The 16054-nt window shown below is 42.2% G+C and overlaps 1 protein-coding gene across 16 annotated transcripts in view; it reads right to left on the reverse strand.

The window, feature by feature from the left end:
• The window catches only part of EPB41L2 (erythrocyte membrane protein band 4.1 like 2), a 225918-nt gene extending 223265 nt beyond the window's left edge, over positions 1-2653 (reverse strand). For 9 of the 16 annotated variants that reach the window (XM_038000914.2, XM_038000908.2, XM_038000903.2 and 6 more), the window contains exon 1: positions 2508-2653. The gene's annotated coding sequence lies outside the window, so the exon portion shown is untranslated. The remainder of the gene's footprint in view (positions 1-2507) is intronic. The other 7 variants (XM_038000909.2, XM_038000907.2, XM_038000899.2 and 4 more) reach the window with 3 other exon arrangements.
• Between the last annotated feature and the right edge of the window lie 13401 nt (positions 2654-16054).

Below are 16054 nucleotides of genomic sequence, written 5' to 3' on the forward strand. Positions count from 1 at the left end.
AAGTGCTCGCATATCTAATGATGGACCCAGGCAGTCAGTAAGTCTTTAAGAACACGTATGAAAGTGAGCAAACTGCCCTAAAGCTATCTCCTGAAATACAGCAAAAGATATCTGAATTTCCTTCTTTTATATTTAGATAGTTATTTTTTTGGTGGCTTCTCTTCAGATTCATCCCCTAAATTAAATTTGCTTCTTTCTACTTGGACTTAAATTTCAGATTTGAAGCATACATACCCAGTTGCTACAAAATGCCCCCTGGCAGTTTATATTTTTTACAAAAGTTAGGAAAAATTTTACTGAAATTATAGCTTTGTTAACTGATTTTTTAAATCGCTTTTAATCTTAACAATCACCATCCAATGTAAATATAAAGAGTTCGAGGGACGTGGCTCAATTCATCCACAAATTTTCTTCCGAAGGTTTTTGCAAAAAGTGCTCTTAACTACTTGGACTAGTGGTGAAAGATTAAAGAACTGTTATGACTAGGTCTTTCTTACAGAGGGATGTTTTAAAAGGAAAGAAACCGTCCCTTCCCGTTACGCTAAATGAGCAGCCTCTTGTTCTCAGCAGTCTGTCTGCACACAAGACCACTACTGACTTCAGTGGGAATTCTGCCCAAGAAGTGAGGAAGACAGGATAGGATTAAATTAGCGCTAAATCCACACCATTGTTCCAAGCCATTACCAGTTGTACAGTTCTCCAATAACCTCCCAAGAATAGATATCTGAAGTTTGATGGTAGTTCTTAAATTGAATTAAAAGAATGACCACTCGAGCTCTGACAGGTGACACAGCATAGCTCTTTAAAAGTTGCGTCAAACTCACAGCCTGATGGATGTACCCCGTTGGCCCTTATCACAATTCAAGATTGCATTGCAATGCAGCCCCCATCAGTGGCTGCAACAGCCACCCAGTGATTTCGCACAGCAACGAGCCTGCAAAGGGAAACTGAATAGGATTAAGCACTATTCGTTCCCCACCGAAACCTGTTCAAAGCTTGAGAATTCTAAATCCTAGCCCTTGCAGCATAGAAATTGACTCAGTTTCCCTCAAGTGCTAAGCCCAAGGTGAAATGTGACAGAACACCAACTGAAATGCTAATTCTCAAGAACATTATAAAGAGACCACAGAAATAAAGTATTCAGTTGAAAAAAAAAAAAAAAAACAATAAAAACGGGGGGTGGGGAGGAAATAAAGACTGAAGAAATGAGGGGAAAACCGCGAAAGTCTTTTTTTAAAAAAACAGCTTAAATAACAGTAACAAGAGCAACAAGACGCCTGGCACACACATGCCATTTCAGAGGCAAGAAGTTCAAGAAACTGGGGAAAGATGTGATTCAGAAAAGTGAAAATATAGCCATAGCTTCTCTAGGTTCCACCTTCCCTCCCAACCACCCAGGGATCTTAAAATTAGGGGCAGCTGTGGTGTTGATGGGGCAATTCAACGAAAGACTACCCGGGTCAGTAAGGAGGGCTCCATACCCAGACCCCTCCCCCAAAATAACAGACTCTAGGCAGGAGTTCTTCTCGCCAAACCTCATTTTATTTAAAAAAATAAAAAATAATAATAAATTAAAAAAACTTGACCTCAGGGGAGGTGAGCAATCTGGAGAAGCATAACTGATGTCCTACCACAGACGTCAGGCTGCTGGGGGCAGCGTCTGCGCCTGGGGATGGGGTCCCCAGACGCCGACTTCAACCCTGTCGCGCTCCTTTAGGTTCTCCTCGTCCTTCCCCGCTGCTCCCCTAAAAATGCTCCCAACCCTCGGCCCCCAGCGCGGGAGGAGAAAAAAACAAGCCATCGGTGGCGAGATGGCCTGGGTGTGGGAACTGTAACGATCTGAGCACGAAACACGCGTCCCTCTCCGCAGCTCCCAGACGGCGCAGGCGGCAGCTGGGGGCGCGGGCGCAAGCCGACGCCGGGCCCGACCCGCACCGCGCGTGGGGCTGGCGCGCCGCCCTCGCCCGGCTTCCCGCAGTCCCCACGCGCGCGGCCGGCCCGCGCTTCCCCTCCTAAAACCCTCCTCCTGAAGGGCGACGCGGCGGCCGAGCCCCTCCCCGCGGGGGGGATGGAGACGGATTTCTCCCGCTGCTGCTCCACGGGGCCCGGACGCGTGACCTGAGCCCACGGCACCCCGGGGGGAACGGCGTCCTCCCCGTGCCCCCGCCTCTCCTGGCTCCGCCGGGACGCAGCCCCGGTCCCCCGGAAGAGGGAAGAGGGGGACCGCGGGGAGCAGCGAAGCCGGGATCCGGCCCGGAGCAACAGGACCCGGACCCCGGGGCAGGAATCAGGTGGGGCAGAGACCGGGAGGGAAAGGAGAGAGGGAGCCTCAAAAAATCCCAAAGCCGGGCCCCCTCTCCCCGCCCCCCATCCCAGTGGGACCGTCCCGCCACCGCTTCCTGCCTGGGATCAGCTTCCCAGATGCAGCCAGAGGAAAAATCTGGGCAGCCCCTGCAGCCCCACACTGACGAGTCGCCCGGCCCGTGCAGCCCCGCACGCCTCCTTACCCCGACGCCGCACCTCAGGAGCTCGCTCGCCGCGGGGACCCGTCCCTCTCCGGTCCCAGCCGCCGGCAGCCGCGCCTGCCTCCTCCCTCCGCTAGGTTTCAAATTGAAATTCCCTGGCTGGGGCCGTCAGAGGACTCTGAGCGCCGGCCCCGCCCCCTTGCGGCGGAAGCCCCTCCCGCGCCCCCGCCGGACGAGCCCCGGGCGCGGAAACCCCCGCGGGCGGTCCCGCCCCCGACGCCCAGGCCCCGCCCCTGCGCGGGCGGGAGACCTTTCCCGCGGGATTCGCTGAGGGCTGCTGCGAGGACCCGGGGCTGGAGGACGTCCTTCGCCCTCAGGGCAGCCCGGATGATAGCTAATGCGCCTGGGCAAGGCGTTCTCAATGTGGTTCCTGGCCTTAAATGTCCTCTTAACTTTTAAAAGTTATTTATTCAAAGTGCATTCGCTGACTAAACCTTCATTGAGCGCCTTCCTAGAGGTAGACACTGGAGCAGAGCCTGGAGATGCAGAATAAGGAAAACTGGGTCTCCCTCAGTCTAGAGTGGAAAAAGTGCTTTCACAGAAAGGGCATTGAAAAGGAACCATTTATTCTTCCTGTAGGAAGGACAGGAGGGGTTGGGGAAACCCCGTGGAGGAAAGGCCTCCCCAGAGTAAGTAGGATTTCTCCGGGCAGAGGCCTGGGAACCTGGATTGCAGAGCATGACCACGGGTGAAGAGGAGTCTGGAAAAAACCTAGTTTGGGGCTAAATTGTGGAAAGCCACAAGCACACACACACACACTCTACCCTTCTGGTTCTTTTGTACGATGAGGTCAATATGTTTCAGATTCGACATATTTCATCTTTTCTGAAGGTTTGCGCGTCAAGCTGGTGTCAAACAACGTGTCCAGCTCACTGCCTCCAGCATCTGCCTCACACACACCTCTTGTCCTTTTTACTCCTCCCTCCTTTATTGAGGTCTTTAGTGATTCCACCACAGTCGCAGCCAAGTCTCCCTGTCTTTCCTAAACAGAACCTTTTCCAAAATTAACAATGTCAAATGAAACCTCAGTAACAATACCTTCTAGTTAACAAAATACATTCACATATTTTGTTATCATTTGATCCTCACAATTACCCTACGAAAAAGGCAGGCACGTATTAGCTCCATTACATCAAAAAGAGTTGGGAAAATAAATTATTTGCGAAGGTCCTTCTAGCAAATAATACAAATAATAATAGTTAAGGCTGATTGTGTGCTTTATGTGCTAGGCATTGTTCTAAGTCCCTTACATGTATTAATTTACTTAATCACAATCCCTTATGCTAAGTATACAAGTTAAATTTTATAAGGTGTGCTAAAACAGAGCAGAAATCTGATTAGACAGCAATTCTGGTAAAGGAGACCTGGAAATTTAATGAGAAAATACTATTATTTTCTCATAATAAGAAATATGCAGCAGATTTACAACGAAACTAATGAAACAAGCCAGGATCTCTCATTTTCACAAGCCTTGAAACTAACTTTATAATTTTGTATTTCATTTTGTGTTTTTTAAAGAGTCCCTAAAGTCATATAAGCTTTTGGGCCCATAAAACATTGATCCACCCTAATGGAGTCCCTTTAAAATGCTAGTGCAAAATAACATAAATATAGGCATAATTAATTAAATACAATGCCCTTCTCATAAGAAAGGATATGCCTACTATATTCTCTGTTGAAGTACGTGAATCTCTCCTATATGCCACCTTTTAAGAAGGAATTTTTCCCTCCAAAAGAAAATATTGATAAGCTGAATTATAACCATAAATGCATGACCTTGAAAATGTGGGAACCAGCAAGATTTAGCCTAAAGAGACGATTAAAGGTGATGAAAAGGTTGTCAAATGTCTAAAGGCTATTGTGTGGAAGAAGAATTGAACTCTGTTTTTGGACACAGCCTTACATAGCCCTAGCATTTTAATGGAATGGAACAGATTCAGTGAGGACCTAGCAGGAACTGAGGGTAGAAAAATCAAGTCCCAGGAGCTATAAGGAAGTGAAAAAAACTGATGGAAGGTGGCATCATAGAGATTTTAGCAAACAACAGGTGGTAGTCCAGACAACCAGGGAAGTCTAACAAGAAGAGAAGAGGGGTTTGAACAGAAAGAAGGACAAAGTCCTAGAATAGATGATATTCAAAGACTCAGGCAGGTGGAAGTACTGTCAGGACTACCAGGCTGCAGTTCAAGGACAGAATGTTAATCCCCAGGAAAACACACTAATAAGAACAAGATTGGGTCTTCCCACTAGACACACTGTAGTAACAGGCAAAGGACTGACGCAGAGAACAAGACAGGAATATAGGTACTAGTCCTGAGAGCTACCACATCTAAATTTACCACAATAGCCTCAATCCTGGGCAGTATCTGCAAACATAGTTAGTCTGGAAGTATGGACTAGAAATGTACCCAGGACTTCCTTAGTGCCTTTACTCACCAACTCACCTCCATAGGCATGGCCCCTGGAAAAGCCTGATCTCACTATATCCACGAGTCATCGTTTTATCTTTGTGCCTTCTGTATGCCAAGCCCAAACTAGGTTGGAGTGGCTCTGGGTTGAGGACCTGCCCTCCCTTTACATGGTCCACAGGCAGCAAGACCTGAAAATGCCCTCTCCTACTATTTCTAAGGCATTCTCAAGCTTCATCATGAATTCATGCAATCCCAGTTCCACTGCCACAGCAACAAACATATCACACAAATGACTGCAGGAGTCACTCTGTCACCTGGCCAACTTTGGCTCAGTTTCAATTGGGCTACAAGACTCTGCTTTAGTGACTTCAAACAACCGTTTTATTGCTTGTGATTCTCTGGGGCAGGAATTCAAGCAATGCTCAGCTGGGAGGCTCAACTGTGGAAAAAGGATCTAAGATGGCTTCACTCACATGTCTGGCAGTTGGTGCTGCCTGTCAACTGGGGGCTCCTAATTTCTCCTCCACATGGACTCTCATCCTCCAGACTCTCTCTCTCCCAATTCCCTTTGTTTTCTGCATGTGCTCCCTCCCTCCATCCTCTATGTGGCCTATCTAGTAGGATAACACAGACTTCTTTACATGACACCCAGCTTCCAAGAGAACAAAAGCAAATGCTGCAAGGCCTGCAAGGGCTTGACCCAGAAGTCACACAGCATCACTTACGTTCCATTCTGTTGGTCAAAGCAAATCAGACGGCTGGCCCCAATTCAAGGAGAGGGGTCATAGACTTTGCCTCTTGGTAGTGAGAGGTGAAGACGACTGGGCTTCTAGGTAGGGTAGGGACTTGGAGAACTTTTCTGTCTAGCTAAAGGATTGTAAATGCACCAATCAGCATTCTGTAAAATGGACCAATCAGCTCTCTGTAAAATGGACCAATCAGCAGGATATGGGTGGGGCCAAAAGAGAGAATAAATGCAGGCCACCAGTGCCAGCACCAGTAACCTGCTGGGGTACTCTGTCCACGCCATGGAAGCTTTGTTATTTTGCTCTCCGCAATAAATCTTGCTGCTGCTCACTCGGGTTCGCGCTGCATTTATAGTGTAACACTCACCGGGAAGGTCTGCAGCTTCACTCTTGAAGTCAGCCAGACCACGAACCCACCAGGGGAGGAATGAACAATGCTAGACCTGCTGCCTTTAAGCTGAGCTGTAACACTCACTGCTAAAGGTCTGCAGCTTCACTCTTGAAGTCAGCGAGGCCATGAACCCACCAGAAGGAAGACACTCCAGACATGTCTGAACATCAGAAGGAACAAACTCCAGACACACCATCTTTAAGAACTGTAACACTCACCGCAAGGGTCCAAGTCTTCATTGTTGAAGTAAGCAAGACCAAGAACCCACCAATTCTGGACACAGTAGGAGGAGTGGAATGTGTGTACAGTAAGGGGGAAAATTGTTGGCAGACATCTTGTTAGCAATTCACTACAGACACCATGTTTTTCTAGTCTGGTATTCAAGTTGGTCCTCAAGCAACTCTTCACACAGATTTTTTATCAAAAGCATCACAGGGCCTCCTTTCCATCTAAGTCACACTAAATGATGTCATCTTTGGAAAAGCCAGTCCCAACTATGGCTAAAAACAGGTATATGCATCGCAAGCCTGCCAAATTGAGATACTCTCTCAATTGTAGTTGGAGTTTTGCCACACACACACACACACACACACACCCCTACACCTATTTCATTAGGCTCAATGACAGAGAAAGAGGCATGGAGTGGTTGATTCCCTTAAGCTGGAACATAGACTTCAGAGTTGCTCGTCATGACATCTCATGATCAGTTGCTCCCTAGAACTGAAAACAAATGGTACAGGTCCAATAAAAGTCCCAGAAAAGCTACATTTGGAAAGCATATAATATATGTATATTATTTTAGCACGTGGAGGCACACACCTGTAATTCCAGCTACTTGGGAGGCTGAGGCAGGAGAATTGCTTCAACCCAGGAGACAGAGGTTGCAGTAAGCCAAGATGGCGCCACTGCACCCGGCCTTGGCGTCAGAACCAGACTCTCTCTCTCTAAAAAAAAAAAAAAAAAAAAAAAGAAACAAAAAAAAACAAAAAACAAAACAAAAAAAAAAACAAAGAGACGTCAAAAGAGAAGGCTCCAGGCTCATTCGTAGACATAGTCAACGCAAAGAGGAGACTCTGAAAAGAGCCTAAAGGGCTCTTTAGATTCCTGTTTTGCAGGGAATAGGCAGATGTCCTGCTGCGGAAAATGAGAGACAGAACACCAAACTTTACTAAAAGTGGACTGGCATGTGACCACCCCACTCAGCTACAAGCCTGCAGTCAGCAGACTGCCCACTTAATTAGATGGGATGGGAAAGGCAAAATGACCTTTAAGCAGTGTCATTGGACTTTGCTGGACAGACAGAATTAACCCCATAATACCATAGACAACTTTTGATGTGGTGTGACAAGGCGAGCCAAATTCCTTGGGCCCACGCTGGGGAACCTTGCCCGAGGAGCATAATTTGTAAGTGGTCTCAGCAAATGGTGGTAAAAACCCATCAACAGCTACAATCGGAGCAGCAGAAGAGGCTGCTGAATAAAAGTACCAGGGGGAAAATTGGAAGAGTAATCCCCTGGATTATATCCTTGGAATATTTGCATAGCCCAGACTTGATTGGCTGGTTTGTAAAATAGCCCCCGGAAATAGTGGCGACAGTGGGATTGGAGCTGGAATGTTGCCGTCTCTAAGCAAATAAATTCCTCCCTTTGGAAAACGGACCATCTTAGAGAGTGGTCCTTCGTTTATTCAAAACAGATGTGTGGCGGAACGTTGGTATTAGCAAAGTACCATTCTTCGGTTTGGTTTTGTGTGGTTTCCCAAGGCACACAAATGTATTCTACTTATTAGAAAACACTTTAGAAGGATAGGGGTTGTAAGGTTATGTGTGTGCTATTACTGCTTACGATCCCACACTTTCCAGAGGAAAACCTTCCGGGAGGGTGCAATCGCTGAGAAGAAAAACACACCCAGAAAATGAAAAAGGACCACTCAACTATAGGTTTTGCAAAGGCAGGGACCTTGCTTTCTATATCATTGTATTTTAGTTCCAAGCACAGCAACTCATAGAGGGCTTCTTAAGTAAATATTTGATGAAAGAGTCAATCTAATTGAAAATGAAAGAGGTACCTTCAATTTCCTACAGTTTGATAGGTCTGGTATTCAGAGGAAAATTCCCAGGGCATAACACCTAAAAATGATGAATATAATTTTTAAAGCATTTTAAAAATACATGGCTGAGCCTGGTACAAAAGTTAAAGTAATTGTGAGAGGCTAGAATCTGTGAGGAAGAGCAAATCCCAAAAGATAAACAAATGCTAAATAAAGCAGGCACAAGCTCTGCACACAGTGATAAGACTGTGCCCTGCACAAGAGCACCCAGTCAAGGTGAACAGTGAAGCGATGTTTAATCCACACTTAGCTTCTCAAGGTTTGACTCAGCCCAGAGGAAGAAACGTGTTTTTGATATTCATCTGGCAGGGCACAGTGGCTCAGCCTGTAAACCCAACACTTTGGGAGGCCAAAGCAGGTGGATCACTTGAGATCAGGAGTTCATGATCAGCCTGGCCAACATAGTGAAACCCTGTCTCTACTGAAAATACAAAAATTAGCTGGGTGCAGTGGCATCAGCCTATAGTATCAGCTACTCAGGAGGCTGAGGCAAGAGATAGAAGTCAATAGGAATACATAAGATTTTAAAAATAGAATTAACAATATTGAAATAATGAACATATGTAGAAAATTTCACCCAGCAACTGCAGAATATGCATTCTTCTCAAGCATACAAGGACTCTTTATGAAAATTACATAGTAGACTGTGAAATAAGTTTCAACTAATTACCTTCCTTCCTCTCTTTTTTTAAAATTTGAGACAGGGTCTCACTCTATCGCCCAGGTTAGAGTGCAGTTGTGTGATCACTCAACGGTCCCACCAATTATTCTGTGCTCTGGTGATTCTCCTACTTCAACATCCCAAGTAGCTGGGACTACAGGTATGTGCCACCACACAAGGCTAATTTTTTCTTTTTTAAGTTTTTTATAGAGACTGGGTCTCGCTCAGTTGCCCAGGCTGGTCTTAAACTCCTGGCCTCCACCTGGCCTCCCAAAGTGCTGGGATTACAAGCATAAGCAACCGTGCTCAGGCAGTTTACAACTTTCAAATTTCAAGTTTAAACCCAAGTCTCAAATTTCATACAACTGATATAGTATAGCATACTATACACTGACATCATTGCAATTAGGTAATGAATGAATAGTAACTTAATAACTTTTAAAACTCCATTTATTTTCAGGAGGAGGAAACTTCCTAATATTTCATGGACAGAGAAGAAAACATAATAAAAATTATTAAAATGCTCAGAACAACATAATGACATGATTAGAATGATTGTGGAATTCAGCTAAAACAGTGCTTCAAAAAAAATCATACCCTTAGATGTATGTAGTTAAAAAAAGAAAGGCTGAAAATTAATAAGATAATCATCGAACTTACCAAATTAGTTTGAAAAGAATATTCCCTAAGAAAGTAATAAATATAAGAAGAAATTAGTGATCTAGAAAACACTGGGAAGAAAAGATCATCACAGTCAAAATTTGGTTCTATAAAAACACTTATAAAATTAATAATCTCTGGCAAGACTAATCTAGAAAAGTGAGATGGCACAAACAAGCAATAGTAGGAATACCAAAAGGGAAAAAGATGAAGCAGCGATTTAAAGGATAACCCAAAAATACTATTAACTTTAAGACAAATGTAAAAGCTTGGGGAAAGGGGAAGGAAAATTCTTAGAAAAATTACAAATTGCTAAATTCAACTAAAGAAGAAATAGAAAAGCTAATCTTTTCCGTGACCATTATTGAAATTGAATCAGAAGTTTAAAACTTCCCAAAAAGAAAGCACCAGAGCTAGGTAGTTTATAGATGAGAATATCTACCAAACATTCAGAGTCAAGAAACAAGAAATAACAAATTGTCCTTGCTCTACTGCTACAGTACTGCGTGTTAGGCCTACAGACCACTTGGCTTTTTAGGCGATAGCTTGCTAGATCATGAGAAGCCATATCTGAAACTGAAGGAGAGGCTACACATCACCTAGAGATCATGTATTTTTAGCTAGATTACATGACATTGTGGGACTTTGGGTTGTTTTCCTTGTGGAAAAGGTGAGTATGTTCTTTGTGTGGGAAGAAGGGGAAGCAGATGTTTCCCTACCAGAAGAAAAGATTACTGGAGACAAGGCTATGTGATCACCACATCATATTTTCTTTTCTGCTGGAGCACAAAACTATCTGTATCTCCCAGCATCCTTTGCATTTAAGTGTGGTCATGTGAGTGGGTTCTTGCCAATGGGATGTGGGTTAGAGATGATGTACACTGTCTGTAGGCCTAGTGCCTATTAAAAAATCTCTTGTATGATCTGTCACTCTCTGTCTCTTCCTTTGTTTGTTAAATGCAGAGGACCCAGAGGAGGACTCTGAAGCCCTAGGGGACAATAGATCTTCTAAAATGTAAGAAGCCTGGATCCCTTAATGACTGTATGGAGCAGAGTCCTCCCCCATGCCCACTCATAACCAATACTGAAGTGTGAGTAAGAATGAGGGAGAAATAAACCCTTATATTGTCGAGCCACTAAGATTTTGAAGGTTTTGTTTTGTCATCGTTGTTGTTGTTGTTTTTAACATCAGTTAGCATACCCTGAAAATAAAGCAATGCTAAACCAACTCACCCAGAAAACAGGAAAAAAGGAAACACACTCCAAGTCATTTTATAATTCCAAAATACAAGAACACTACAGTGAGGAAAATCTTCGAATCAATCTCAACAAAAGGGAAAGTTACACAACAGGGAAAATAGCTAAAATCTGTATTAAAGATATTTGCATGATAAAGAAAGAAATGATAAATTGTGAGTTGGTGGCTTTGGAGAGGAACTTCATGAGCAAAGGTGTTGAGACTTCAAAGAGGAGCTTGAGTTTGTTCCTGATTGCCTATATGCAATAAGGAATCACTACAGATTCCCAGAAGAATTGTCTTTTATTAAATGTTTTATTCATTTATTACTGTAAATATAGCTTTCCTATAAAGTCTTACTTAAGCAAAACTTCAAAGTATAATATCTCAATTCAAAAAGTCTAAATTCAGTAAATTGAGCAAATATTTTTATTGCAATGTGCCATGAACTAAGTAGACTTGCAAGCCGGTCCCTCCCTCCACCCCTCAAAAAAAATTAGTGCTTGGCTTATAACTTTTACCCCATTGCTCAGTGATGCCTAAATAAGTAGAGGTTTGGTGAAATTTTTACGTTTAAAAAATTCGGTTTTTCTCTAAGAGCTTCATGTATCCCTTGTGAAAGAATAACACTCATCCTGATACATTGCTTATGTCAAGTAAATTTAATATTCCAAAATATCTGCCACCCCCGACCCCGAAAAAAAAGAGTGAACTAAGTAGAGTCCTCCAAAAATGGGTGGAGGTGAGCCTTTGGGGTAAGTAGGGTCTGACTCTTCATTTGAGCTCAGTGGTGTCAATCATAGCTTTCTTGCCAAGTTAATAGCACTAGGCATTCTACCTCCTGGAGTAGGAACACAGTGGGAGAATTCCAGATGCATGAGGTTTTTCTAAGAAGAAAACTTTAAGATGTAAGCATAGTCTGTTTGTGAGATCTATCAGGCAAATTCACCACCAGTCTGAACTTATCTGATCTACCTGGTCAAATACTTTGCCTTGCTTCCTCACCAGTATCTGTTCAGATCTCCAAAAGCTCTGACCTCAACAAATAGCTTTCCCAGTTGGTTTCATTTCTAGTTCTAATATTTAAAAATAATTTTTTGTCTGTTTTGGAAAAGGCTAATAGACAAGGGTAGGCTCCCAAAGGTAGAAGTCATATCTAACATCTTATACCACAAAGAAAATTAATCCATTTATACCAGAGGTTGCAAATTTCTTTTTTGAAAAGTCAAACTTTGGCAATGGCCTTGAGCAGTAGGACATAAATAACCCCCACAAGCTTAGCGTCTCAATAATGGTAAACTAGGCAAAAATGGGTTAATTAATTAATCTAGAAGTCAGCTGAGGTTAGGGTTGGGGAAGACAAAACCCACTGTGAAGAACTCAAACTTCCCCATGGGAAGGAGGTATTTATACCATGCACACAAACATGATAGAGTGAAAGCAATGTATTGATCTGTCTTTTTTTCAACAACTGTATTATAAAGTTACAATGCATTTAAGTTGTCCCTTATTGAAGTATATGTAGTTAAAATTTTTTGCTGCTATAAATAATGCTTATAATAAAATTAACATTCTTGTCTATATATCTATAAGTAAAATGTACAAGTGTATATGTAGGATAACTATTGGGTGGAAGAATATTTGAAGAAATTCTAAATATGTGTTGCCGTATTTGAAGACAAATTTTCATGGCAAATTACCTCATAGGTCATTGGCTGGACTGTGAATTGACTGGATGGCTGTGGTTCAGATGTTTGTGAATACAATATGGCTGTGCATATATTGGGGGTGAGAGATGAGGGTGGCAAATTTAACATGAATATTCCTGTTCAAGGAATATCCTGGGGCCCATTCCCTCTGTAGGAACTGTAAATACTACAGGTACTTTGTTTGAATAGTTCAATATTATTAGACCCAGGGGAAGATCTGGGTCCTGAATACCCTAGAACATACAAAGAGAGAACAAGGACACAGGTTCTTTGAATAACTACATTTATTCCAGGCATAATTACTGTGCCAACGCAAAGCTACTTCAAGATGGAGATCTCTTAGGTAGGGTCAGAAAAAGAGTAGACATCTGTGTGCTTAGTCAATTTTGACTTTATTATATTTGGAAATTTGAATTTTCTAAACTTGCTTGTTTTTATGCTTTTGAATTTTTAAAATTGGGTTTTAATTTTAGTTTAGATTTATTTTTATTGCTATCTATTTTAAACATCTGCCAGAACTACAGTGAAGGAAAAAAGATAAGGAAAGATTTTGGTAAAACCTAAGTAACAGGACAAGGAAATGGAAAGCCAGTTGCTTCCACATATAACAGAGACAGCATTAGTAGAACATCAGGAGATCCAGAAAACCACAGGAGGCTGACTACTTGGCACAGTTGTGAGATAATCCTTGTAGGCCAAAGAAAGAAAACTGACGACGATAGAGATTTCTCTTTTGCTTTCACACACAAGTATGTCAAACCTTTAGCAAAAGATGCAATTCATTTTGCAGCTGATGATCTTTAATTGGATGGTATTTAGAAGAAAATATAGCTAGTTATTTAATTTCACAAATTCAATTCAGTATCTATAATTTAGCTAAATGTTCCGTACTTTTCCATGTAGACATCTTTCTTAGCTTTAATTGCACTTGTTGCTAGGTATTTCATTTTTTTCATGCGATTATAAATAGTATCATTTGTACATTTTATTTTTTAAGTAATTGATACTATTAAATGGAAATGCAATTGATTTTAGTATGTGTGCTTGTATCCTGTGATCTTAATAAATCTACTTTTAATTCTAACAGTTCTTCTGCAGACTCTTGATATAGTTTTGGCTTTGTGTCCCCACCCAAATCTCATCTTAAATTGTAATCCTCATAGTCCCCACATGTCAAGTGCGGGACCTGGTGGGAGGTGACTGGATCATGGGGGTGGTTTCCCCCTGCTGTTCTTGTGATAGTGAGTGAGTTCTCACGAGATCTGATGGTTTTATACGTGTTTGACATTTTCTCTCACACACACTCATGCTCTCTCTCTCCTGCCACCATGTAAAACATGCTTGCTTCCCCTTCTGCCATGATTGTAAGTTTCTTCAGGCCTCCCCAGGCAAGTGGAACTGTGAGTCAATTAAAACTCTTTCCTTTATAAATTATCCAGTGTCAGACATCTCTTTATAGCACCCTGAGAACAGACTAATAAAACTCTTTTGAATTTTCAGTGTACAATATGATGGTTTTAAAAATCTGCCCACAGGCCAAGCACAGTGGCTCACAACTATAATCATAGCACTTTGGGAAGCTGAGATGAGAGGATCACTTGAGCCTAGGAGTTGAGACCAGTCTGGGCAACATAGCTGGACCCCATTTCTTCTTCTTCTTTTTTTTTTTTTGCTTTAAGTTCTGGGATACATGTGCTGAACATGCAGGTTAGTTACATAGGTATACATGTGCCATGGTGGTTTGCTGCACCTACCAACCTGTCATCTAGGTTTTAAGCCCCACATGCATTAGGTATTTGTCCTAATGCTCTTTCTCCCCTTGCCCCCAACCCCTCAATAGGCATCAGTGTATAATGTTCCCCTCCCTATGTCATACCCCTTTTCTACAAAAAAAAAAAAAAAAAAAAAAAATCTGCCCATAAATTTTTTAACATACCTTTGTCTAGCAGAGACTAATTTCCTTCCACTGAGTGTGAGCCATACTTGGTAACTTGCTTTTAACTAAAGGGATATGGCAGAAAATTACAGCGTATGATTTCCAAGGCACGATTGTAAAAGATGTTGTGGTTTCTATCTTGCTCTCTCTTAGACCATTGGTTCTGGGAAGCCAGCTGCCGTATGGTGAAGACCCTCAAACAGCCCAATGCAGAGGCCCGTGCGCCAACAACCATGTGAGTGAGCAATCTTAGAAGTGATGCTGCAGCCCCAGGCAAGATTTGAGTAACTGCAACCCTAATTGATGTCATGAAAGACCTTAAACCAAAATCAATCAGCAAAGCCACTCCCTAATCCCTGACCCACAGAACCTGTGAGATAATAAATATTTGTTAGGCCAGGCCCTGTGACTCATGCCTGTAATCCCAACACTTTAGGAGGCCTGGGTGGGCGAATCACCTGAGGTCGGGAGTTGAGACCAGCCTGACCAACATGGAGAAAGCCCGTCTCTACTAAAAATACAAAAAAAAAAAAAAAAAAAAAATTAGCTGGGTATGGTGGCACATGCCTGTAATCCCAGTTACTCGGGAGGCTGAGGTAGGAGAATTGCTTGAACCTGCGAGGTAGAGGTTGTGGTGAGCTGAGACCACACCACTGCACTCCAGCCTGGGCAACAAGAGTAAAATTCCATCTCAAATAAATAAATAAATAAATATTGCTTTAAGCTGTTAAGTTTTGGGGTAATTTGTTATACAGCAATAGATAATTAAAATGTGTACTACCCATATTTTATTTTCAAATAATAGTTTTCTTTCATTCTTCTCATTTTGTTCTTTATTCCTTGTTCTTGACTTACTGTACTAGCTGGGCCAATGTTGAATAGAACTAATGACAATGTGGCTCTATATCTTATTCCTAGTTTCAAGGAGAATATTTCATTCATTATTAAGTAGAATGCCTGTGTTTAGCTTTTTGGGTAAACACCTTTTATCAAACTAAGAATGTTTTTTTCTATTCCTAAATTGTGAAGAGTTCTCTTCTTTTTCTTTTTTTTTAAAATAATGAGCAGCTGTTAAATTTAATCAAATGAGTTTTTTTCTTTGAATCTATTAAGATGATCATATATGATTTCTTTCCTTTATGAAGTGAATTACATTAATTGATTTTCAAATGTTAAGTCAACTTTGTGCTCCTATAATAAATTCAGTTTAGGCCAGGCATGGTGGCTCACGCCTATAATCCCAGCACTTTGGGAGGTGGGAGGACCACTTGAGCTCAGGAGTTGGAGACCAGCCTGGGCAACACGATGAAACCTGTCTCTACCCAAAAATACAAAAAGTTAGCCAGATGTGGTAGCACACACCTGTAGTCCCAGCTACTCAAGAGGCTGAGGTGGAAGAATTGCCTAAGCCTGGAAGACAGAGGTTGCAATGAGCTGAGATGGCGCCACTGCACTACAGCCTGGGTACCAGAGCAAGACTCCATCTCAAAAAATAATTAAAAAAAAATTCAATTTGATTGTAATGTAGTACCTTTGTACACACTACTACATTCAATTTGCTAATACTGTATTTAGAATTTTTGCATTTTTATTCACGAGAGACATTGAATTGTAATATTTCCTTTTTAGTAATGTCCTTAATCAAATTTTGGTATCAAGGTGATGTTAG

The sequence above is a fragment of the Chlorocebus sabaeus genome, chromosome 13 (genome assembly GCF_047675955.1).
Source record: "Chlorocebus sabaeus isolate Y175 chromosome 13, mChlSab1.0.hap1, whole genome shotgun sequence".
NCBI classification, from domain to species: Eukaryota; Metazoa; Chordata; class Mammalia; order Primates; family Cercopithecidae; genus Chlorocebus; species Chlorocebus sabaeus.